The following is a 23,570-nucleotide window of genomic DNA, read 5'->3' on the forward strand; positions in this document are numbered from 1 at the left end:
AGTGATGTATTTGATCATCTCTGAAAAGGCAGGGGCAGCTCGTTGCAACCTTAATTAAAACATCAAATTCTCAGGCAACATTCTCCCAGTAAATATTGGATTTATTAACCCTTGTAACAATTATTTACTTTGAACTTCAGAGGTTTTAAAGAAATGTAAAATAACCCTAAGCAGGTGATTGGCAGAGTTGACAGACACTTAAAACTATTTGGAAAACATTCCTTCTGCCCTTGGAGACCCTAAATCTGTTTACCGGGCGGATCCCATTTTCCTCTGTAGCCCCCTCTTCCTCCAACTATGCCTTTTCAAGGAATTCTCTACTTTGATGGCCTGTTTGATAGGTTTAGATTTGGCTCTTAACTAAATACCTTAGCTGGCAATAAGAGGATAGACAAGAAAGTACCCAGTCCTGAACCCCAAGATAAAGGCAAATATTTGCAAACCCGCCTTCTCCAGGGCCTACAGGAGCCAAGAAGCTCTGCTTGGGAGTTTTATTTGTTCTGAAGACATCCTCCTCTGGCATTCGAGGACATGGGAGGCTGCTTAATGGGGTACAAACCCTCCACAGGCTCTCGCAGGGATGAAAGCCTCTCCTTCTGACCCCAGTGAGTACTAAGTTATTTCTAACACTATGGTCATTGTAACGAAAAATAGATTTTTTTTAAATCCACTTACTTTAAATAACTTTCTAGCGGAATCCAGAGCCAAGGGCACTGGCTTAAATTAGACAGACTGTGGGCTTTTGGTGTTCTTTGCTTATAGAAGAGCCACGGTTTGCCTCTATCCCTGACTCAGTTTCTCTCTTTGTATCGTCAGACATAATGAGGGTTCACAAAAAGGGCCCCTATGAAAAAAATGTTTTTAAAAGATTTATTTATTTATGCATACAAGAACTGGGGTGTAGGCCAGAGGTGGGGGGGGGTGAGAGGATTCACCAGAGACAGAGTGGGGAGCAGAACAGGCAGATCTACTGAAATACACTGCTGAAGGGAGCAGTGGATGAAACAGGAGAGGTCTGCCGTGCCATGTGGGTCACCTCTCCAGATAGGGATCGAACTAGAGGTGCAAAGGCTGCGGATAGCTTCATAGGTTGCGTCTTAACCCCTTGCGCCACCAGGGAGGCCACCTGACAACATTTTCTTTATGGAGACATAAGATGGCATAGATTCTTTTTCGTGAAAATAAAGTTTATAGAAGTATCACCTTCCAATGAACTAAATAAAACAAAAATAAACTTTTCAACTCTGAGACCAATTAGTGGTCACCAACAGGGAAGTGGGAAGAACATGGGAGAATCAGGACTAAGGGGACAATGAGGCCGTGAAGTGTGTGTGGGGAACCTCACGGAGTCATCACGCTGGTTGATTGTCAGTGATGATGCTTACCTGAAAGGTGCGTTACTGCCGTGGTTTTTCAATTGAAAAATAAAAGTCATTTTGTAAGACTTGATCCTGAACGTTGAAAGCCAAGTGTTTTCACAAACTGCAAAGAAATCCAGATTGAAATAAAACTGCTCTTATTGATACTTGGGGGGTAGGGTTCCTATCTAAGCCAGCATCTGGGTCTCATGATTTGAGTCCACTCCAAAGTTCCTCACCTTCCTCCATTTCTCTGGGTTGCTAAACAACTGCCCCTTTCGTTTCTCTTCCAAGATCTTTTTGTAGTTTCCAGTTTGTAGCCAAACACTCCGTCACTCCATCAGAGAAAAAATGGCATTTTAGCCTGTCATAATTCATTCAAATAATTCATTTACAATCATTTGAATAATAAGTCCTTTTTATAGTATTTTGTAACATGAATAATTTGAATAATAATCCATAACTCCAGGTCCTAGGATACAGGGTACCCACCATTCGCCCATCTTGCATGGTATGGGGCCCCCCTAGAATCCAGGCTGAATGGTGTCCACATTGTGGTTCAGTGGACTGGAATCACCTTAGCAAATGCGTAATTTGCAAAACCTCTGCTCCTTCATCAGCGAGCTGGGCGTGTGCTGCTGCCACTGTCTGTTAGATAGTGGCCCCCAAAACCTCCTGGCCAGCCCGATATTTCCTTGCTTATCAGCAGATCATTAGTTGAAGTATTTCCTTAGTCATAGAGACTGGCCGTTGATTGGGATGTTCTTGGCAGGAACTACAGTTGAAAATAACAAAATGGTTATTTAAACTTGAATGTGAAAATACACATGTATTCTGTCTTCTTGGAGGCTTAAGATTGTCTTACTGTTTCCTGACTCTGCAACTTCTAACTGTTTTTAAGAGTGGAGATCTGATTTCTTTTTTATTCTCTCCTATGACACTTGAATGTAGATGTCCCTTAAAAAGTTTACATTTCCTGACCAGCCAACAACACTTAATATCTTCTATAGTTCCAAAGATTAAGAAAATAGGAGAAAGTTAGAGAGATCTACAAGCAAATAAGTAATGATCTGTCAAGGAAATTCTTGAGCAAGAGAGTATGGTTCTGAGTTTACTGGAACATTTGAAAGCAATTAAAATGTGTTTTTTTTTCCTCAATCTTATTTTTGTCCTCTTTACTTTAAGCACACATAAGCATACAAGTGAAAAATAACATTACAAGTATAAATGAATCATTAAGCTGATCAAACTAAGAAGCTACTGCCCCGGGGGGGATATAGACTATGAGGTGATTTATCTATAATCCTTTCTCACACTCTTGAAGGTGTTAAAACCCACCCTTAAAAAAAAAAAAAAAAAAAACAGCACTAGCTCCTCAATATTCAAATTCAATTTATATTTGTTGACCTGATACAGAACGTCCTATAGTGTTAAAGATACTGTCTTCCCAGTGGTGAACTTAATGTGATGCACACAAGTGTTGGTTTATAATGAAACTCATATAATGTTATAAAGTAAAGTGACTTCAGTTAAAAAAAAAAAAAAAAAAAAAACAGCATCTTCCAAACTGTGAGACTAGGCGTTGAAATGATATCTATATAGTTAAATGACATGTAAGTATGTGTTGAACCAATGGGAATAGAAAACAGCAACCACAGCAGAGGAATCAGAATTATTTAGGGTAACTCCACCATAAGCTAGAAGTCTATAGCTATTAGGTGGATATAACTGTTACTTTTTTTTTTTTTCTTCAAGATTTATTTATTTTTGAATACAAGAGCCTGGGGTGTAGGCCAGAGGTGGGGGCAGGGAGGAAGAATTCACTAGAGACAGGGTGGGCAGCAGAACAGGCAGACTGACTGAAATGCACTGCTGAGGGGAGCAGCGGGCGAGACAGGAGAGGTCTGCTGCGCCATGTGGGTAGCTCCCTGGCTGGGAATCAAACTCATACTCCAGCGGCTGCTGATAGCATCATAGTGTTGAGACTTAACCTCTTGTGCCACCAGGAGGCCCCTATATAGCTGTTACATTTTAAATACAGTCCTCAGATTTACTATAGCACTTAGACAAGGCCAGAGGTTGAGTGTGCAACGTGCAATTCCTTAAACCCTTCCTGGTGATTAAAGAAAATTATGAAACTGCAGAACTGGCCATAAACCTCAGAAACACCTACAGTGCAGGTGCTACTGTGTGCCTGCCCAGACACCAGGTCTTTCTGCGCCCCCCTGTATCTTAAAATATTTCAGAGCAAATTATCCAGGAGTAAAAACCACAAAGGGGGAGGCACACTGGGAAGGGACTCAATGGACAGGGTCATCAACTACTTTTAAAAATTTTCACTCTGAATGAAGCTGTCCACATCCCCTGCAGATCGAGTTCGATCCCCGGCCAGGGAGCAACCCACATGGCGCAGCAGACCTCTCCTGTCTCGCCCGCTGCTCCCCTCAGCAGTGCACGTCGGTAGATCCACCTTTTCTGCTCCCCTCTCTGTGTCTGGTGAATCCTCTCGCACTCCCCCACCTCTGGCCTACACCCCATTTCTTGTATGCATAAATAAATAAAAATAATTTTTTTTAAAAAAAGACCTCTGGAAAGGAATGCGGAGGTTGGGATGGGAACACTGGCTCTGCTCAGTGTGCCCTTTTGTGCCTCCTGAATTTGACAGGAGACCAGGTATTAACTTCAAAAACACACACCTCCTGTTTTCTAAGCAGGGCAATTCACGCCTGCACCACAGCCTCAGGGGGCCAGGTTCCTTGAATGAGAAACACGATTGCTAGTAATGGTCTTACCTTCCACTTCAGAATCAGACTTTATTTGGGGGTCGGAGGGTGCAGAGTAAGCAAAAACAGGACACCTGCTCCCTTTTGTGATGAGTCAATTGTCAGAAAAGCCCAGGTAACGCCCCCAAACTAGACCATCTAATCCTATGAAACACAAGTACCCAAAGATATTATGAAACAAATCTCACACCGGTTAAGTGGTTTCTATTCCAAGTGTTTTTCCACCTATTCTGCAGGCATGTCCAACCTCAGAGAGGACGGTGTGGCTACAAGAAGGTGAACTGGGTCCGAATCGCCACAAATGGAAGCGAGATGTCTTGGGGGTGCTTCTTGGGGACCTGCCCGCAGCTGCACTGTCTCCTCCCTCGGACCCCAACGTGGGGGTGGTGACCAGCTCTGTTCTATTTATTTAAGTCCATTCTTCTCCCGAGTTAGTGTGGCCTGGACTCAACCCATGTCCTTGAGCCTTCTCCCCCTCACCTGGATGGGGGTGCACGGAATCCGTCCATTCGGGGCGCAGTGGGCAGTGCCCGTCCGCAGGTGGAGTGGACGCTTGGAGCTTTCCTGCCACAGGGGCTGTGGTTTGACTCTCGGGGTGACTGGCCATTTGAGAGCGAGCTGAGCACGTCCCCAGGGCATCTCTCTTGTTCTGTCTCTTTCACCCTGACCCTCTCCTGCCGTGGACAGCCAGCCAGGGGACCCACTTTGTGATTCACCCAACAACCCAAGCTGGGCAGATTCCTGAAACCCGAGTCCTCCAGGATCAGTCCTGACCTCACACACCAGGCTGGAGCCACAAAAAGTTTGATTGTGCAATTTTCTCAGTAGGATGACCCGAGGCGAGCCCCACATTAGCTTCTACGTTCTAGAAAATGCCTTCAGTGCCTTTGGGATTCTTCCACACTAAGCCAAAGTGTTTGCTTGTTAACATGGCTGGGAGGGTTGTGCCTTATTATGAGATTGCATTTGGAGAACTTGTGAGGAAAGCTGGGATTTTTTTTTTTTTTCTTCCTCCTCTTTTTTTTTTTTTCCCTCCCAACTGCTTTGAAAACAAGATAAGTCTGTATGCAAATCGGGTCCTGGTAACCACAGTAACATTCTCGACTTTATTTATTAAGTTACAGAGTCTTCCTTCACCCGATTAAACTCTATTTGCATGCCTTAAACATTAGAAACATTTATTCCAGTAATGAGTCATTTGAGGCATTTTCTGGGTTTATGGCTGATGCCGGATCCAGAAGAACTGAGGCCGGAAGACCCGAGATCTTCTGCAGTAGAACTTTGGATTGTTTATGAGAGAGAGGGAAGGGCAGGGGAGGTTTATTTTGTTTTTTAAATTCTGGCATTGAAATGTGTCCAAAGGAATTAAAGGTAATATTCTCAACCTATTTCATTATAGATCTCACACACTAAGCCGTGTAGTGTTATCATTCTCATTCTATATAAAAATAAACGACAGGCACTTCCAGTGCCGAGTATCACCAGCCTCTTCAAGAAGAGTCATGGCTTTCTATTTTGAATATTTCTTCCGGCTTTATTGAAATACAGTTGACACCTACGATTGTGTAAGTTCAGGTTTACAATAGCATGTTGATTGGATATTTGATATTTTGAATATTTTAAGATAGATAAAAATGTAAAAGAAAGAGAAGAAGAAGAAAAAAAAGACATCCTTAGTGTTTTTCTCAGAAAGAACAGGAAGCCCGAAGGAGGAAGTAAGTGACAGTTTATTTTTCAGCCAGCCCACGTTATCAAGTGAATGAAATTTTTCTGGAAGCTATAAAAACGAAGATTGGGGGGTGGCTGTGTTCAGATAGCCCACAAGACTCCTCAATATTTAGAACCTCGCCTTTCAAAGCTAAGTTATTCATAAAGGCCATTATTGCACTTTTCCAAAAGGAAACACTGAGTCATTCATGAAATGATCTTAGATTTCGAAACTTGCTTACACCATTTTTTTTTCCTCCTCCTTCCCTACCTGTGCCAACAGCCAGCTTAGAACAGCCAACCAGTAATCGTGGCCTAAATCCAGGCAGCCGGCACCTAGTTCTTTCAAGACTGGAGTCATTTCACCAGAATTCCTGATGGCCAGGAGGGTGGCTGTCCCCTGGGACCGGAAGCCTGGGAAGTGCCTGCACCCCCACCAGGCTCCAGAATGGGGGCCTGGGGAGTCCCCCCCTCCCTCTGGGGAGCTGGTGCCGGCTCAGTCCCTGGCCATCCCCCCTGGCCGACCTCCAAGTTTCACGTGGAGCAGCAAAGGGGCGTGGGTCCCCAGATAGTCAGGCCCTGTTCCTCCCCAGCTTTCCATCTTTATGGTGAGAGCCCTACAGAACTGGGCCAGACACCATACAGATGAGAATGTGCCTGGCCAGGCCCTGCGGGCGGCTGGCTCCGTTATCAGAAGTGCTTAAGCTTAGGCCATTAACCCTGGTCCAGAAGACTTTCAGTGATGTTTGGGCCAGGAATAAACCGTGAGTGAGGCGCTGTAACTGCAGGATAGCATCTTATCTCTTAAGGAGTTGCAGTGGTTCTGGGTACTTATTTTTTAAAACAAGACTAGGTAAATTCACGAAGTGGGGGCGGGCACCCAGGTTTCCAACAGGCAGGGTGTAAGTGGCTTATTTCATCTTTAAGAACATCTGTAAGCCCATGTAGATAAATAGTGTAGACAAGGAAATACTGTTTTGATCCAAACAATACAGAAAAGCTTGGAATTGTGCCTCCTCACAGCACACCTCATGTTCCCTTGTGCTGTGAAAGGGGAACCATGGGGCCCATTTCACAGATCAGGAGACTAAAGTCACAAATTAATCAGCGGCAGACCCCAAACCTCAACCCAGTGACAGGGCACTGACCCAGGCGTGGCCTGCTGGCCCCTCTGTCCATGGCCTCAGGGGCTCCTGTGCCTGTGCCTGTGATTGGCACATGAACTCAGACTCCCGGGGCCCTGCTCATCCTTTCTCCTTCCTCCCTAGAAGATCCGTTTTCACCACAGAGCTAGGTGAGAAGAACACGGTGTACGTTCTGAATTTCTGTGGCTGGCTTCCTCTTTTTTGTCCTTGAATTTATTTTGGTATTATTTTATCCCAACAAACACCTAAAAAAAATTCCGGATTCTGGACCACAGCTGAGGGACTTTTTAGAAAACCCATTTTCAGCTCCTAATAAGTTACTAATAATCACTGTGATTTCTAACCTCCTGGGTGTGCTTATTCTGCCCATTGTTTATGGGGTTGTTTATTTTTTGTCCTTTAGGACAGACATTGTTTTTTGAGTCGTCATTTTTGTGATTCACATGGTGTAATTCACACAATGGGTGGTTATGAACTGACAGTGGCAGAAAAAAGATTGCAGAGCTTCCTGATAAACCATCACACAGACAGGTCTCACTCACTCAGAATAAGCCTAGTAAATCCTGGTTACAAACTTGGATGGTCCTGGGGCAGTCTTCCTCAAGTGATTTTTGTAAAGTAGCTAAGAGACCTTGAACATTCTGCTGTAGACTTTTACGATCTCTGGAGAGGGATGAGGGTGGTGTTTGTGAGGGGATATTGCTTTATTACTCAGCTAAAAGTCCCTTTGGCTCTAAAAGTCCCTCCTCCCAGGGCTGAGAGCAATCAGCATTTTTACTCTCCCTTCCTGGCATTTTGACCATGCAGAAGAGCCGTCTGCTTCTGTGAATGAGTCCATGTTCAAAACGAGCCAGAAATCCTCTGTTCTTTTAATAAATGGTTTTCCCCAAATAGTTCCAGCTCCCTCCCTCTCCTGTAGACTCCTCTTTGTAGAGATGTCCTTGGAGGGAGGGGGAGTTGTCACCAATTCACAGTTATGACCATTTTTATATAAATATTTCTATTTCTAAACATTTTTCTATTTCGCTTACCACCTCTAAAGTGCTATTGTAACTATTTTTCTTTTCTTTGTAAATATTTTATTTATTTTCAAAGATTTATTTCATTTATTTATGCAGACAAGAACTGGGGTATAGGCCAGAGGTACAGGGGGTGAGAGGATCCACCAGAGACAGAGTGGGGAGCAGAACAGGCGGATCCACTGAAATACACTGCTGAGGGGAGCAGCAGGGAGACAGAAGAGGTCTGCTGCACCATGTGAGTCAGCTCCCCGGATGGGGATCGAACTCATGCCGCAGTGGCAGCCGATAGCTTGATAGCACTGAGACTATAACCCCTGCGCCACCAGGGAGGCCCCTTTTGTAAATATTTTATATGGAGTCATTCAGTGAATCTTACTGTAGCCCCCTAAGACAGATACCATTTTACAGAGGAAACTGAGGGCACAGAAATGTTCATTAACCTGCCCAAGACCACACAGCTCAGAGCCAGGCTCAGGCGCATTCTTTGCTGCCTCCAGGCACAAATGCAGTTTTGCAAACCTTCGGTGGCTGGGATTAGGTCACTGACCTCTGTCCCAGAAGCAGACTGTTTTTCCTGAGGTCACAGGAGTGTCGTTGAAAATCAGGGGCTCTGGCAGGGGAGAGGGGGAGAGGTGGATGGCGTAGACAGCTGGGAGCCATTGAGAAAGGCAAGGTGTATGACATTGATCTAGGTCAACACTTTATTTCTACCCATTAGTATTTCCTTCAAATCTCTGAGCCAACTTAGTAGTTGCATCACAAATACCTAGTTCCCCAGCTAGGTCAGGTCAGCCAGAAAATGTGACATATGCTTTAAAATCAGCACTAGGTGTTCAACTTTGAAGAAGTAAGATTCCTTCCAATCCATCTTAAATGCATATACAGATTAAACTGTAAAATGTTAAAACTGGGAGGGCCTTATTTACTGGTTGAAGGACTCATTAGCTGAAAAACCAGTAATCAACAAACTAGCTAGAAGCAAACAAAAAAAGTGGGAAAACAGAACAGATAAGATCTAGCCATAATGTGGAGACAATATCTGTTTTGCTTACCTATATTTTCTACTTACTTACAGATGCATAAATAAAAGTTTTGCTTCAGCTTTTATGTGTCTTAAATAGATGAACCTTTCCTGTACGTTCTGAAAAGTACAACAAATTTTTTTTCAATCTTTAAACATGTATAATGTGGTAAATATGTCATCATCTATGAAATAGGTTTGGATACCAATATAAAAGCCACAAGTAGAACGAGATATCATTTTTCTTGCAGAACGCACAGTTCTTCAAAGCCCTCAGCCTGAACTGAATAATCGTGATGAAACAAATAGCACAGCAGTCAAGTTTTACCTACAAGGACCTGATAACATTCCCTGGAAGCCTCTTTTTATGGACCAAATTCCTAATACCAGTTCTGTTCTCATGATTTATCTCTTCCTCCTTCTAAAAGGGAAGTGAAAAAATAAAAGGGCTCAGTTTCTGGACATGCACACACACACACAAAGCTTTAAATGCAGCACCCACTCTGCTGCGGATATTGCAGTGCAATTTTAACAGGAGGAAGAGAAGCTATCTCGGGGATATGAAATGAGCAGACCTCGTCCAACCCATTAAAACTTTTCTTTGTTATCACGTTGCTAAACACACACAGTGACATGTTATTTAATTAAGCTTTCCGTTCTGTGTGTCATAAAAAGACCTAAAGGTTCTCATCAGGTGAACTCTGGTAAATCCCACAAGAGAGTAGAAAGGACTTCATCGCATGAAAGAGTTGAGTGAACTTTTAAATTCTTTGGTTTTTAGATCTTCTGATATCCTTCTTTGTCTTTTAATTGAGGCAACATTGGTTTATCACATTACATAAGTTTCAGGTGTGCAACATTAGACCCTGGCTTCTGTCTGCACTACAGGATGGTCACCTCCAAAGACCAGTTTCCATCCATCACCAAACCATTGACCCTGACCCATTTTGCCCACCCCCAACCCCCTTCCTTCTGGTAACCACCCATTTGTTCTCTGCATGTTTGTTTTGTTCATTTATTTTGTTTTTTATACTCTGTATCTGCGTGAGAGCACATGGTATTTTTTCTTTTCCTGACTTATTTCACTGAGTATAATCCCATCAAGGTCCAACCACATTGTCACGAATGGCAAGATTTTGTTTTTTTTATGGCCGAGTAGCATTCCATTATGTGTGCATAAACTTTTTAATTCTTCAGAGCAAAATAGATTGACACGAATAATACCGAGCACCACAAATGCCAGAGGTTTCTCCATGAAGCAGCCCCTGCCCCTCACATCTGGGAGATCCCTACTCACTCAAACCTTAACTAAAGGAAAATATAGAAGCAAATGCAGCCAATTGAGTCATCCAGGTAAAATCCTGGATTAATTTCTGATGTCTCTGGCATTATTAATCTTGGATTCAAATAGCTCTAGGAATAAATTTATGAAATAATTGAACTGTAATCTGAATAAAGTCATGATTGTGGGCCCCATAAGATATTCTCATGCCCATGGAACATACATCAGCAACATACATACATACAGCAACAATGACCAGAGACCCTCTCCTCCAGGCAATATTTTAGAAGGAAGTATATTGATATATGACTCCTAAGTCTTTGAAATATAATTCCCTTCCCACAGTCACAACCAAGTGGGAGCTTTAGAAAACGTGTCTAGCCACGTTGCTGGAAATTTGCTGAGCACCTGTTAAGGCCCAGGACATATGTTGGTGCAGAAATGCAGAATTGCCCCCCAAAATATGGCCCTAAAACTGGAGTCAAAGATTTAGCCCAAACAGAGATTAAGCCACTCATGCTAGTGGATCCCAACCATTTGCAAGCACTAAGATCTCCAGGAGCACATGGGCCTCAGCCCCTTGACAGAGTCTCCCCTGGGACACAAACGGTATCTCACATGCTGGGTGTCACTCTCTGGGAGTAGTGCAGGTGTTCTAAGTTCATACCTGACAAAGTATTTACCCACAACTGGAATAACACTCAGTATTAGCTGTGCTGTGAAGGCCGGCTTTCCCGTAAGGAATAGGAGATTCAGTGCCTGGGGCCTGTGATACTTTTAGGGATGCACAAAAATGTTTTTATTTTCATCTCTTTTGAAGTCAGGAGAAAAAAACGAACATAATCATGATTGACATGTAATAATAAAACCAGCCTGGAATATAGTCATCTTGATGCCAGTTTATGTTGAGGAAGAAGGGCCCCTGCAAATGCAAAAAGATCTTGAGCCCACAACAGTCACAATTTGGCCCTCAGTGCTTTGGGAATATGCAAAAGTGTCCTGACCCTGGATGTGTCAGGAGTTGGATAAGGCTTCCCGGTACAGGAGACAGCTGAACTGAGAAACTAGGAGGGTTGTAAATAATGAGCATGAAAGAGCTAGAAAAAGGAAGAACTCTTAAGCAAAAGAGACAAGATATGCAGAGACTCTGTGACAGGAAAGAGCATGAAGCAATGAACAACTAGAAGACAACAATAAGATTAGAGAAATCTGGCGTGGGGAAGAAGACTGAGCTAAGGAAAAGTCAGTCAAATCTGGGCTTACAGACAAGGATAATATGAGACTGGCTTCCTCCCTTCTTTGTCTGTTCCTATTTTGCCTCCAGGAGCAACTGAAACCTTTCAGATCTTTGATTTTTTCCTAATTGATTTGCAAAGTATGCATGAGTACCTACTTTAGTTATTACCCCTGTAATGCTAACAACCATCTAGACTTTTGTTTGCTGGGGTTTAGGCATACATCTGAAAATGCAAGGAAGAAAACGTTTAATTTTCAGCTCAAAGAAAGATCCAACATCATTGTCTTCCAGAAGTTTTCTTGCTTTCCTTAACACTGAGATTTCATAGCTAGGTATGATAATCAAGTTGTCATCACCAGCACTACTCTTGGGAAGGTTCTCAAAAGCTTTATGTCTGTATGTAAGAATATGCATGAAGATTCAAAAACAGTTACCCCAGGGAAGAAATAAAACTGAGCACTGGGTTTTCACTTATCACCCCACTCCACCTCTGCAGCATAATCACGTGGAACTGGCCGCCACATCACATGCCCAGGGACACTAGAACTGGGCCCCTCATAAGGTTCGGGAGGACAGAGAACAGTGACAAGCAGAGGAACTATGCAGGCTAAAGGGGACAACCAGATTCAGCTTCAGCCAGTTGTTGATGTGGGAAATACTGGTCTTAGGTTGATGAGTAATCCACTCTTTCTAAAGAAACCAGAAGTTTGGGTTTTTATGTGAGTATCTCAACATTCTACATGCCATGACCAACCAAAATACATCTGTGGGCCACATTCAGCCTGTGGCCCTCAAGTTCAGGATCATGACTGGAGTCTGTCTATCTTCAGGGACACCTTCCTGGAGCAGCGCCTCCAAAGCACAGCTTCCTCGTTCCTGATATCCACTGGAGATAAGTCCCTGGCCCGGTCCATCCTTAGTCAGAATGGGGCTTGACTTTAAGCAAGCACTCCACTAATGTTTGTTGAATGAATCAAGAGCTCATCTTCTTCACAAAGATCTGTCTGTTGACCTTAGTCCTTTCTCTCCTTACAAAGCCTCCTTAATCACCACCACCTATTGTCCTATGGCAGCAGTTTAAAAGCTGTTCGACCTTGGACAAGTTACTTAACCTCTCTGTGCTTCAGTTATCTCACCTGTAAATAAGAATGACAATACTTTTACTCTTTTTTTTTTTTAAGATTTATTTATTTTTGCATACAAGAACTAGGGTACAGGCCAGAGGTGTGGGGGGTAAGAGGATTTACCAGAGACAGAGTGGGGAGCAGAACAGGCAGATTAACCAAAGTACACTGCTGAGGGGAGCAGCAGGCGAGACAGAAGAGGTCTGCTGCAGCATATGGGCTGCTCCCTGGCTGCCCGGGGATCAAACTCATGCTGCAGAGGCTGCAGATTGCTCCATAGAGCAGTGCTTAACCCCTTGCGCCACCAGGGAGGCCCGATACCTTTACTCTCTTGAGAACTAAATTAGTTAATAGTGTAAATTGACAATGTCTGGCATATAATACTCAATGTATACTAATTAGTAGTATTATTTAATTGTATCTTAATTAACTATCTTATGTTTTGTGCATCCTTCACTCAATGAAATTAACATTTTTATTTATGTAAATTCTGTGACTTTTTGTTGCTCTCACAGCAATCAGCATGATACAATCTACAAGTAAATGCTAAACAGGGAGTTCACCAAAACAATTTTGGCAACTCTATTAAGCTCAGAATCAGTTGTGAATCAAAAAAAAACACAGAGGATAAAAGTTTCTCACTCATGAAATACAGATTGGAAGGTAGACACTTTAGAGCCATGTGGCACTCCAGCTTTGCAGGAACTGATCTTTTTCTCTTACTACCGCACCAGCAATTCATAAACCTTCTGCCACATGATCCTACACGGCTGCCCAAGCTCCTGCCATCAGACCATGTGCTCCAACAAGCAGGAAGAATGGGGGTAAAGAGGACGTAGAAAAGGAGATATGCCTCTTTAAAGACATTTCCAGGAAGTCACATATAACTTCCCCTTACAAACTACTGGTCAGAATGGAGTCAGATGGCTGCCTTCAGATGCAGAGGAGGCTGGGAGTGGCAAAGTGCCATTGCAATTTGGAGCTTTTATTGCTGAGGGAGAAAGAGGAGGCAGCTTTTGGGGCAACTAGTGGTCTCTGTCTTGACAGTTTTGTGGGATATAAGAATGCCATGAAGAAGGGGTGACTCAAGTCCTCTTACAGGAAGCTGCAGTGGGATTTCGAAAGGGTTGCTTATCTTCCACTGAAAGCTCTAATAATACTTTTAGGGTTGATGGCTTTTCATTTACAAATGTGAGTGTTCACTTGTCATGGAACTCCCTAGGGACGAAAGACATATACATAAAAGGGAATTGATGAAGAGGTTTTTAACAAAGTTTTCTTACTATGGAAAATTTCAAGAAATACCCAGGTAGAAGCATGAACCCGCATCTACACAGCAGACAGCTTCAGCAGCCGTTATCACAGGGGCCTCTGGACCCCTCCGGGCCCTCCACCCCCACTGTTGTTTTGATGCAAATCCTGCATTTTGTCTATTGATATTTTACTATCTCCTGCAGACCAGGAGCCCTTTAAAAAGCAAAACTGCAATATCATTATCACACCTGACAAAATTAATAATAAACCTTCAATCGCTTCAAAGATTTTGACAGTGTTTAAATTTCCCTCATTGTCTCATTTCTTAAAAATCCTTTGTCTGGCTAAGGGTCCAAATGTGGTCTCTACACGGTGTTTGCTGACCTGGGTCTAGGTCCCTTTTTATCTACAGCGCTCCAGTTCAGCCTCGCAGCCACGGGCCACTTTGGCTACTTAAGGGAATGGGTTTTTTTTTGTTTTTTTTTAAAGATTTATTTATTTATGCATACAAGAGCTGGGGTACGGGGCAGAGGTTTGGGGGATGAGAGGATTCACCAGAGACAGAGTGGGGAGCAGAACAGGCGGATCTATTGAAATCCACTGCTGAGGGGAGCAGCGGGTGAGATAGGAGAGGTCTGCTGCGCCCTGTGGGTAGCTCCCTGGCGGAGGATCGAACTCATGCTGCAGTGGCTGTGGATAATTTTCACAGTGCTGTGCCTAACTCCTTGCACCACCAGGGAGGCCCCCAGGGAATGACTATTAATACACCACAAATTCAGTCTTTCAGCCCCATGAGCCACATTTCAAGTGTCTCATGAGGGCCTGCCAATATCAGTAGATCAGCCTGTTCTGTTCCCCACTCTGTCTCTAGTGAATCCTCTCACCTGCCTTCCACCACCACACCTCTGGCCTACACCCCAGTTCTTGTATGCATAAATAAATAAAAATAAATCTTAAAAAAATAATAAGCAAGATAGTGATTTAAATATAAAGTCAGATGGTGATGACAGAAAGGATATGTTCAATGAGGATATTGTGTGTGTGAGAGAGACAGACAGACAGACAGACTGTGTGTGCATATACTTTTCGAGAGAATGATCAGGGAAGCACTCTCTAAGCAGGGTCAACAAACAAGGAACTGAGGACCAACCCAGCCCACTGCCTGCACAGCCTCCAGACAAGGATGAGCTTCCCATTTTCAACTAGGAAAAAAAAGCGCCTCACTGGTGGCACAGGGGTTAAAGACAATGATATCAAGCTATCATCAGCCTCTGCAGCATGAGTTTGATCCCCGGCCAGGGAGCTACCCACATGGTGCAGCAGACCTCTCTTGTCTCCCCGCGGCTCCCCTCAGCAGTGTATTTCAGTAGATCCACCTGTTCTGCTCCCCACTCTGTCTCTGGTGAATCCTGTCATCCCCCAAACCTCTGCCCCGTACCCCAGTTCTTGTATGCATAAATAAATAAATCTTAAAAAAAAAAGAATACAATGTTGTAACACAAGAAGATGATAGGAAATTCCATCTCAGTGTCCATGAATAAAGTTTTGTTGGCACACAGCTGTGCTTGTCTTGTTTGTTGACTGATTTGTCTGTGACTGAGCTGGCAGCTGTGAAAGAGACCATGTGGCCCACAATGCCTAAAATATCTACCTCTGGCCTTTCACAGAAAAAGTCTGCTTACCACAAGGTATCATTTGAAGAAAGACCTATAGTAGGTGGGGGAACAAGTCAGCAAGTCAGCATCCATCGGAGGGACCATCCAAGCAGATGTCACAGATCATGCAAAGGTCCTGAGGTAGGATCCTGGCTGGTATGTTCTTGACAAGACAAGGAACTCGCTGTAACTAGAACTGGTGGCTGAGGTGAGAAAGCAGGGGGACAAGATGAAAAAAGATGAGAGAGAACTCATTGGAAAGAACCCCCAAGCCACCCCAGAGACCACCATCTTTTTATGATAAATTCCAAAATTCCTACCACACCACCCCTTTCTGACCTCTCCTCCTTGAAGCATTCTCCTCCTTATAGTGCCTGCATGGCAGTGTTCTTGCCTTTTCTCCAGTTGATCCATTTAATCCTTCCCTAGGCTCTTTGCATCCCCCTCAGTCTGCAATGCTCCATTTTTAGACTTCTCTGTGGCTAGCAGGACCACTTCATCCACAGCCTCAGTCAAAGGCGCAGCAAGCTGTCCAGCTCACCTAGCCACGTGGCCCTTCACTCTCCTCCATCCCACTGATCTGTTTGATTTTCTCTGGTTAATTCTTCTGCTCAGTATTTGTCTTCTATGAGACTGTAAGCTCCATGAGGGTAGGGACTTTGCCTTATATTTGAGCAGAGGATGGCCCATAGTCGGCACTCAGATATTTGTTGAAAATTTTAATAAGGGCCTCCCTGGTGGCACAAGGGTTAAGATGCAACCTATGAAGCAATCCACAGACACTGCAGCACGAGTTCGATCCCCGCCAGGGAGCTACCCACATGGCGCAGCAGACCTCTCCTGACTCACCCGCTGCTCCCCTCAGCAGTGTACTTTGGTCAATCTGCCTATTCTGTTCCCCTCTCACCTCCCACATCTCTGGTCTATACCCCAGCTCTTGTGTGCATAAATAAATAAATCTTAAAAAAAAAGAAAAGAAAATTGTAATAAGAAAATGGAGAAAAACCAGTAGGTTTCTGCGTTTTGCTTTCGGCAGTCTTTACAGTAAACCTAGCAATCCACTCGCTAAGCCCTCCTTGGTTTAGAAGTCTTTGGTCTGCATTGTAGGCTTCAGGGCTCAACGCTAGGCGTGCAAGCAGTAACGGGGTGGGGGTGCGGGTGGAGGTTGGAAAAGGGATTGTGGCAGGAGGACAGCAGGAAGCCATCCTGTGTTTGAGCAGCTTCCTAAGAGCACCAGGATGTACAACTATAAAATAAGGTGAGCAGTGGGGAGGGGCTGGCGTGGCCAGACACACCTCTTCCAGTTCCTGGCTGGTTTGCTCTAGTTCCAGGAAAGGGGCTTCTTCTTGCGGGTTTGGCAAGGCAAGTTTTGGTATTTTCCTGCATGGGCAAAATTACAGACACCAGGACAGGAGATTTTCTAGGGACATACAGTTGCAGTCAAACAGAGTGACTTTCAGTAGATCTCTGCCACGAAGGAGAATCAGTTCTCACCTATCCCTAAAATACCAACCCCTTAGAGAAGGGGGAAAACAGCTGAATGCACAGAGTTTTGAAAGGCAGCTTGCTGGAACAAGGATTGGTAAGGCGACAACATGTGTATCATACATGACACTGTCATGTCATCATGCACCTTTCAAGATCCAGAGACCTGGACAACATAGAGAACGAACCTTAATGCAAACTAAGGCCTTTAGTCAATAATAATCTGTCAGTGCTGGCTCATCAGCTGCAGTGAGTGCACAGCACCGACAGGAGGTTCAGCATAAGGGGACGTGTGGGGGAGGGAACAAGGGTACATGGGAACTTCCTGTATTCTCTGTTTAGTTTTCTGTATACCTCAGCCTCTCTAAAAAACCAGTCTATCCATTAGTAATAATAAAAGAACCCTACAAGGCACACATTTTAAGGAGTGCAACATTTGGGACATGATCCTTCTTTTTACTGTTGTATAAATAAATGGGCCATGGATAGGCTTTTAAGCTTCTGTCACCCTTGAGAGAGGGAGCAAAACAAGACCGGCCGCCATGCATTCATTTGGAATTGCTCCACCTTCTCGAGTTTGAACAGCCTGTGGCTTTGCTTTTGTCGTTGTTGTCCTCCTGGCTTTTCCAGGTCAGTATTTTGTCTTGTTGAAGAAAGCCCTGGGCGAGCGCCTGTGACTCTTGAAAGACAGTATCAAATGCTTCAACAACTGACAAACCTCAGACTTCCTGTATTTCTGTAACTTGTACTTTTCCCTTCCTTCTTTTAATTTGTTAATGATCTCTCGGCCACCACGGCTCCCTCTCTCACACGTCCTTAACTAGATCAGTAGATCAAAGGTGAGTTTTGCTAAGTAATCAGTGTGATTTCACCCGTCTAGCAAGCTATTAAAAACAGACCTACAGGGTTTCTCCAGGACAAACCAGGGACTGAATTGGCAACCAAACTCCTCGGCCTGCGTCTCCACCCCATCACTGTTCTTGTGCCTTCCCAGTGAAATCCTGCAGGCTCAGCAAAGGCAGAGGCAAATACACCCAGCCTGGAGCCCGTGCCTGCTCCCCAAAGGAATTCCACTGTTATAAATTAGACAAGGGAAAAGAAACTGCTTCTTTCTCCTTAGTGAGCATTTTTTTTTTTTTAGATTTGTTTTCCCATGTATCATTTTTCCTCCCAGTCATTACACCTTTATTTGGACTTTCATTTTAAGAACACACTTCTTATGTCATTGGTTAGCATTTCTGGAAGGAGGAAGCTTTTCTGCTCACATTGTTGGTTAAAATCTAGACTAGGCGCCTGTGTGATAGATCACCCTGAGCCTTGGAAGGAAATGATTCACCACAATACTGTAACTGAATGTGTTCTCCACGGGGAAGAAGGAAGGCAGGTCACTAACCAGTTACCTGCCCAGAGGAGGCTCCAAACATCACTCACCTCCGGGCCCCTCCTTCGCGTGATTTCCTGACAACATTGTTCCTGGCCTCTGTTTCCTTTGTTCCAATAACAACTGGAGAGCTCTCAAAACATTAAAAGTAGAGCCACCATAGGATCCAGCAAGCACATTCCTAGGTGTCTACCCAGAGAATGCAGAAGACACTAATTGAAGGGCTAACATACACTCCTATGTTCATTGCCGCATATTTACAATGACCAGGTTATGAAAACAACCTGTGCCCAATTACAGATGAGTGGATAAAGAAGGTGTGGTGTGTAGAAACAGTGGAATACTACTCAGCTGTAAAAATGACCAACTCTTGCTATTTGTGACGACACAGATGGAACTACAGGGGGTGATGCTAAGAGGAAATAGGTCAGGTGATGTCACTCATGTGTGGAATAGAAAGACAGACAGAATAAAACCAATGCGAACCGGAGAAATCTGACTGCAGAATTGAGGATACCAAGGAGAATAGGGAAAAAGGGGGTGGGGACCCCGTGCAGTAAGGTGGATGCTTCAACGGTGGGTGTGGTTGGCAACATACATCCGAAGAGGCGTGAATCTATATCCATAAATCATGTTCAGTGTTGTAAGCCAACTTCGCCTCCATAAAAAAGTGATACAATTAAAATTTTTTATATTTTTTAATTTTGTAGGTTTTTAATTTAAAAAAACCTACCCACTTGTGGTTTTTATCATCTGTCCATCTGTTTTCAAATGGACCTTCCCATTTAATTCTAAACTAACATTTTTACTATATTTTTTTAAAGATTTATTGATTTATGTATTCAAGAACTGGGGTGTAGGCCAGAGGTGTGTGGGGTGAGAGGACTCACCAGAGACAAAGTAGGGAGCAGCACAGGCAGATCCACTGAAAGACACTGCTCAGGGGAGCAGCAGGGAGACAGGAGAGGTCTGCTGCGCCATGTGGGTGGCTCCCTGGTGGGGGATCGAACTCTGGCTGTTGCGGTGATAGTGCTGAGAATGAACCTCTAGGCCACCAGGGAGGCCCCTAACAGTTTTATTTAAACAACTCCCCCCCTACATGGAAGTAATGTGAGCCTCACCCACATCAATTACTAATAAAAAGATGTCAAGCAATAAAAATGGAGGGGAAACTAAAAACAAAAAGGAAGAGCGTGTCTTACTTCTCTCCGCGTTTTGGTGCAGGCAGACCCGACATACTCATGTCAGAAACGACGGAGCTTCATCACACTATGAAAAGTGATGTGAAATATTTCTCATCTTCCTTTATTTGATTGCACTTCACAATTGAAAATTGATCACAACTGGTGGGAAATTAGCTGAATACTTTACACATTGAGATTCAAGTTGTTCCTTTTATCCTACCTGTTCCACATGGAAGCAACCAGATTTGATCCCTATGTTATGAATCTATTCCCTAAAGCCAGGCAGGGGATCTGTAGGGGCTCCTGCCTCCATTAAAAATTAATTAATTAATTAATTAATTAAATTCTATAGCTACATTGGTGTAGAAATGAATACTTCAATAGTAAATATTAAAACATCTTCTTTAGCCTAAAAGGTTACTTTCTCCTCATTTTAAAAAGACATTAAATCTTTCCCGTGGGTCCTCTGAGTCTAATAGGAAGTCTGTCCTGGAGGAAAGTTGTTTTCCATTAACACAAATTAAAAAATGATTAGCCCCAATGACAGAAGATAGATCTTTTTTAACATTCAAGAAAACTGTCAGTGAATTGTCACAATTACGAAAAAACATACTCATGTTAAAAATATGAAATGTCAATAGAAAATAAAAACCAACTGAGTACTTGACATTAGGGGAATATAGATAATTCACGGTACCTCTATTCAGTGCAATGCTATTCCATCACTAAAAAGAGTCATTGAACACATACCTTTTTTAATTTACTTGAAATGCAAAAAAAAAAAAAAAACCCAATTTCTAAAGGACTTTTCCCCTGTAGGATCAGTAAGTTCTGTAGAAAGGGATACTCATTCATTTAACGGTTAAATTAGCATTGACTTTTGGGAACTTTTTGAATGGCACATGGTGACATCTACTGAAATGTAAACTCGGCATACTCTTTAATTCACAAATTCTACTTCTAAACATTTTATCCTATAAATTCATTCCCACAAGTGCAAATAGGCAAAGGCACAGATATTCGTGGTAATATTGTAAAAAGCAAGAATTGAAAAAGAAATTTGTATCCACCCCTAGTGGGCTGGTTATATAAATGATGGTCTATTTACCCTCCCCTCCCTGCCCCTGGAATACTATATAGTCATTAAGAAGAATCACATACACATATAAGGACATGACTCATTGACCAGAACTGCATTACCTGCTTATTCCTAAACCAGTGTTTCTCAAGCAGGTATATTCTTACTCTCCAGGGGACATTTGCCAATGTCTGGAGATGTTTTTGGTTGTCCCAGCTGGGGTAGTGGGGGCTGGCTGCTATTGTCATCTAGTGAGCAGAGCCAGGAATGCTGCTAAATAACTGACAGCACACAGAACAATCCCACAGTAAAGACTTAATCTGGCTCCAAATGTCAAAAGTTCTAAAGCTGAACTCCTGTTCTAAACTGATCACTGGCAAAGAGAACGAAACACTTAGATCTGTGTTGGATTAGTTGAGTTTTACGTTCTGGAACAAAGGAGGGCCCAGTCTCTGCTTTGAAATGTATATGGGAAGTGTCATAGTAGTGAGTAAGGAAGAATTAATATATCTTATATAAACAGCCCAACAACATCTGCCACACATGTCTACATAGAAAGTAGGGGATGATGGAAAATAAAGCATATTTTCACAGGGATGTAAAAGGTTGAAAGGACATGCACCAAACTGTTAAAGTCATTAACTGGGTGGAGCAGAACTTCAGGGACTTTTATTTTCTTTTTTGCATTGCTTCATATTTTTAAATTTTCTGTAATAATCATGTCTTGCTTTCACTAATGGAAAAGATCATAAAGATATTCTAGCAAAATTTAGGTACAAATCAGGCAAGATTATAGTTCTTGAATTTTTTTCACCATACTGTTGTTTTCTAAAGTCAACTGATGAAATTTAAAAATTGGAGTGAAGATGTATTAAAACTTGAATAAATCTAACACTTTCTGTTCTAAGATTATTTCTCAGATTGCAGCTGAAAACTGAGTTAAACAGACACAAATATGCCGGTTGTTTCTTCACTCTTCACCCTGTATTTTCCATACACCTGTATATTTTCCATACACAGCACTGAATATAAAGGGAGTTAGAAAGCTTGACTTCTAGAGTACAGTTTGTTGGGCAAGTTCTTCATCTGTAGCATCCAAAGGAACTAAGATCACTATCTCAAAGAGATACCAGCACTTCCATGTTCATTACTACATTATTCACAACAGACAAGATATGTAAGTATTTAAGTCAAGGGAGGAATAGATAAAGAAAAAATACACACACACACACACACACACACACACAGCGGACTATTACTCACTCATAAAAAGGAGAGCCTGCTTTGAAATGATATGGATGAGACCAGAGTATGCTAAGTGAAACAAACCAGCTAGACAAACAACTAATTATGGTGTCACTTATATGTAGATTAAAAAAAAAAAAGTCAAACTCATAGAAACAGAAAGGAAAATGCTGGTTGCCAAGGGTGAGAATTGGTTGGAGGAAGTGGGGAGATATTGGTGAAAGGGCACAAGCTTTCAATTATAAGATGAATAATTTCTGGGGATCTGATATATACCAGGGTAAATATAGTCATGATTATACCACATACTTGAGAATTGCTGAGAGTAGATCATACATTTTCTCTAGACACGCACATGCACACGCACAGACGAGGTAACCAGTGGAGGTGTCTATTCACTTGATTGTGATAATCATTTCTCAATGTATATGTATCAAACCATCAATTCGTATAATTTATATGACAATTTCATTTGTCGATGAGATGTCAGTAAAGCGTGTGTGTGTGTGCTGGGGGGAGGGGAGAATACTAGCAACACCCATCTTCTATATTGCTGAGTCCTGGGCCCCATTCTGCATTTCTACAGTCATTTGCTCCCTCAGTCCTCACAGAGATCTAGGAAGTGGGTGCTGCTATTGTCCCTGCTTCCCACAGGTGGACACGGCCCTGACCCACAGTCTCTGGCAAGTGGCCAGGAAGGGGCTTGAACCTAGGCCTAGTGGGCCCAGTGGATTCCCATCCCTGTACTGGCCCCCATCTCATCACCCATTTAGAGATGTGGTCCCCACTGTGTGTCCCACTGGAGTCATTTTTCTGAAACACGCCATCACTCACCTCCTCAGACACACTCAGTGCTCCTGCCACTATGAATTGGATCCCCAGGCCTGCATCGGGTCGCACTGCCAGGCTGGTCCCCAACCCTCGTCAGCTCAGGCTGGTTCGGAGTATAGACAGCGCAGTTAGTCCTGCACAAGAATTTCATTTAAAAATATATATATATTTTAACATCTAAAGTCCTGAGAAGGAAGAAATAGCCACACAAATCCCCAAACAGTAAACACACATAGATGCAATTCTAGTCTTGGGATACAGATAATGCTGAGTGCAGGGAAAGCCCTCAAAAATATTTGTTGAATGGATGAATGAATGAATGAATGAATGAACAAACGAGTAAGTAAAAAGGTGACTAGAGCAAGCAAGCAGGCCAGATGCTTGGTTTCTGAACTCCAGGATCCATGCCCCATCCAGAAGGATCCCTCATGCCAGGCTTCCCCTGAGTGAGCTCAGTAGGAATATAGGAGCTTCTTGCAATTTTTCAAGAATTTTTCAAAAATCCAGATTTTATAATGTACACTCTCAGTTTATTTTGTTTTTATTAATTTTAGTTATCTGTATTCCTAAGTGCTATATGCATACATTCCGTAGAAAGCCAGCAAATAGACCTAAACAGTAATGAAGAAAGAAAAGCAAACTCCACCCTCTACTAGCACTTTCTCCTTCCAGCTCTTTCTGTGTGTGTGCAGAAATATGGTTTCGACTAAGGAGAACACGGGCCTGATGCACTAAGTGAATAATCTCCACACCTTCCCATTTCAATAATTACTTACCT

Source organism: Talpa occidentalis, unplaced genomic scaffold, assembly GCF_014898055.3.
Source record: "Talpa occidentalis isolate TD23 unplaced genomic scaffold, MPIMG_talOcc4v2.1 talOcc4.10, whole genome shotgun sequence".
Taxonomy (NCBI): Eukaryota; Metazoa; Chordata; class Mammalia; order Eulipotyphla; family Talpidae; genus Talpa; species Talpa occidentalis.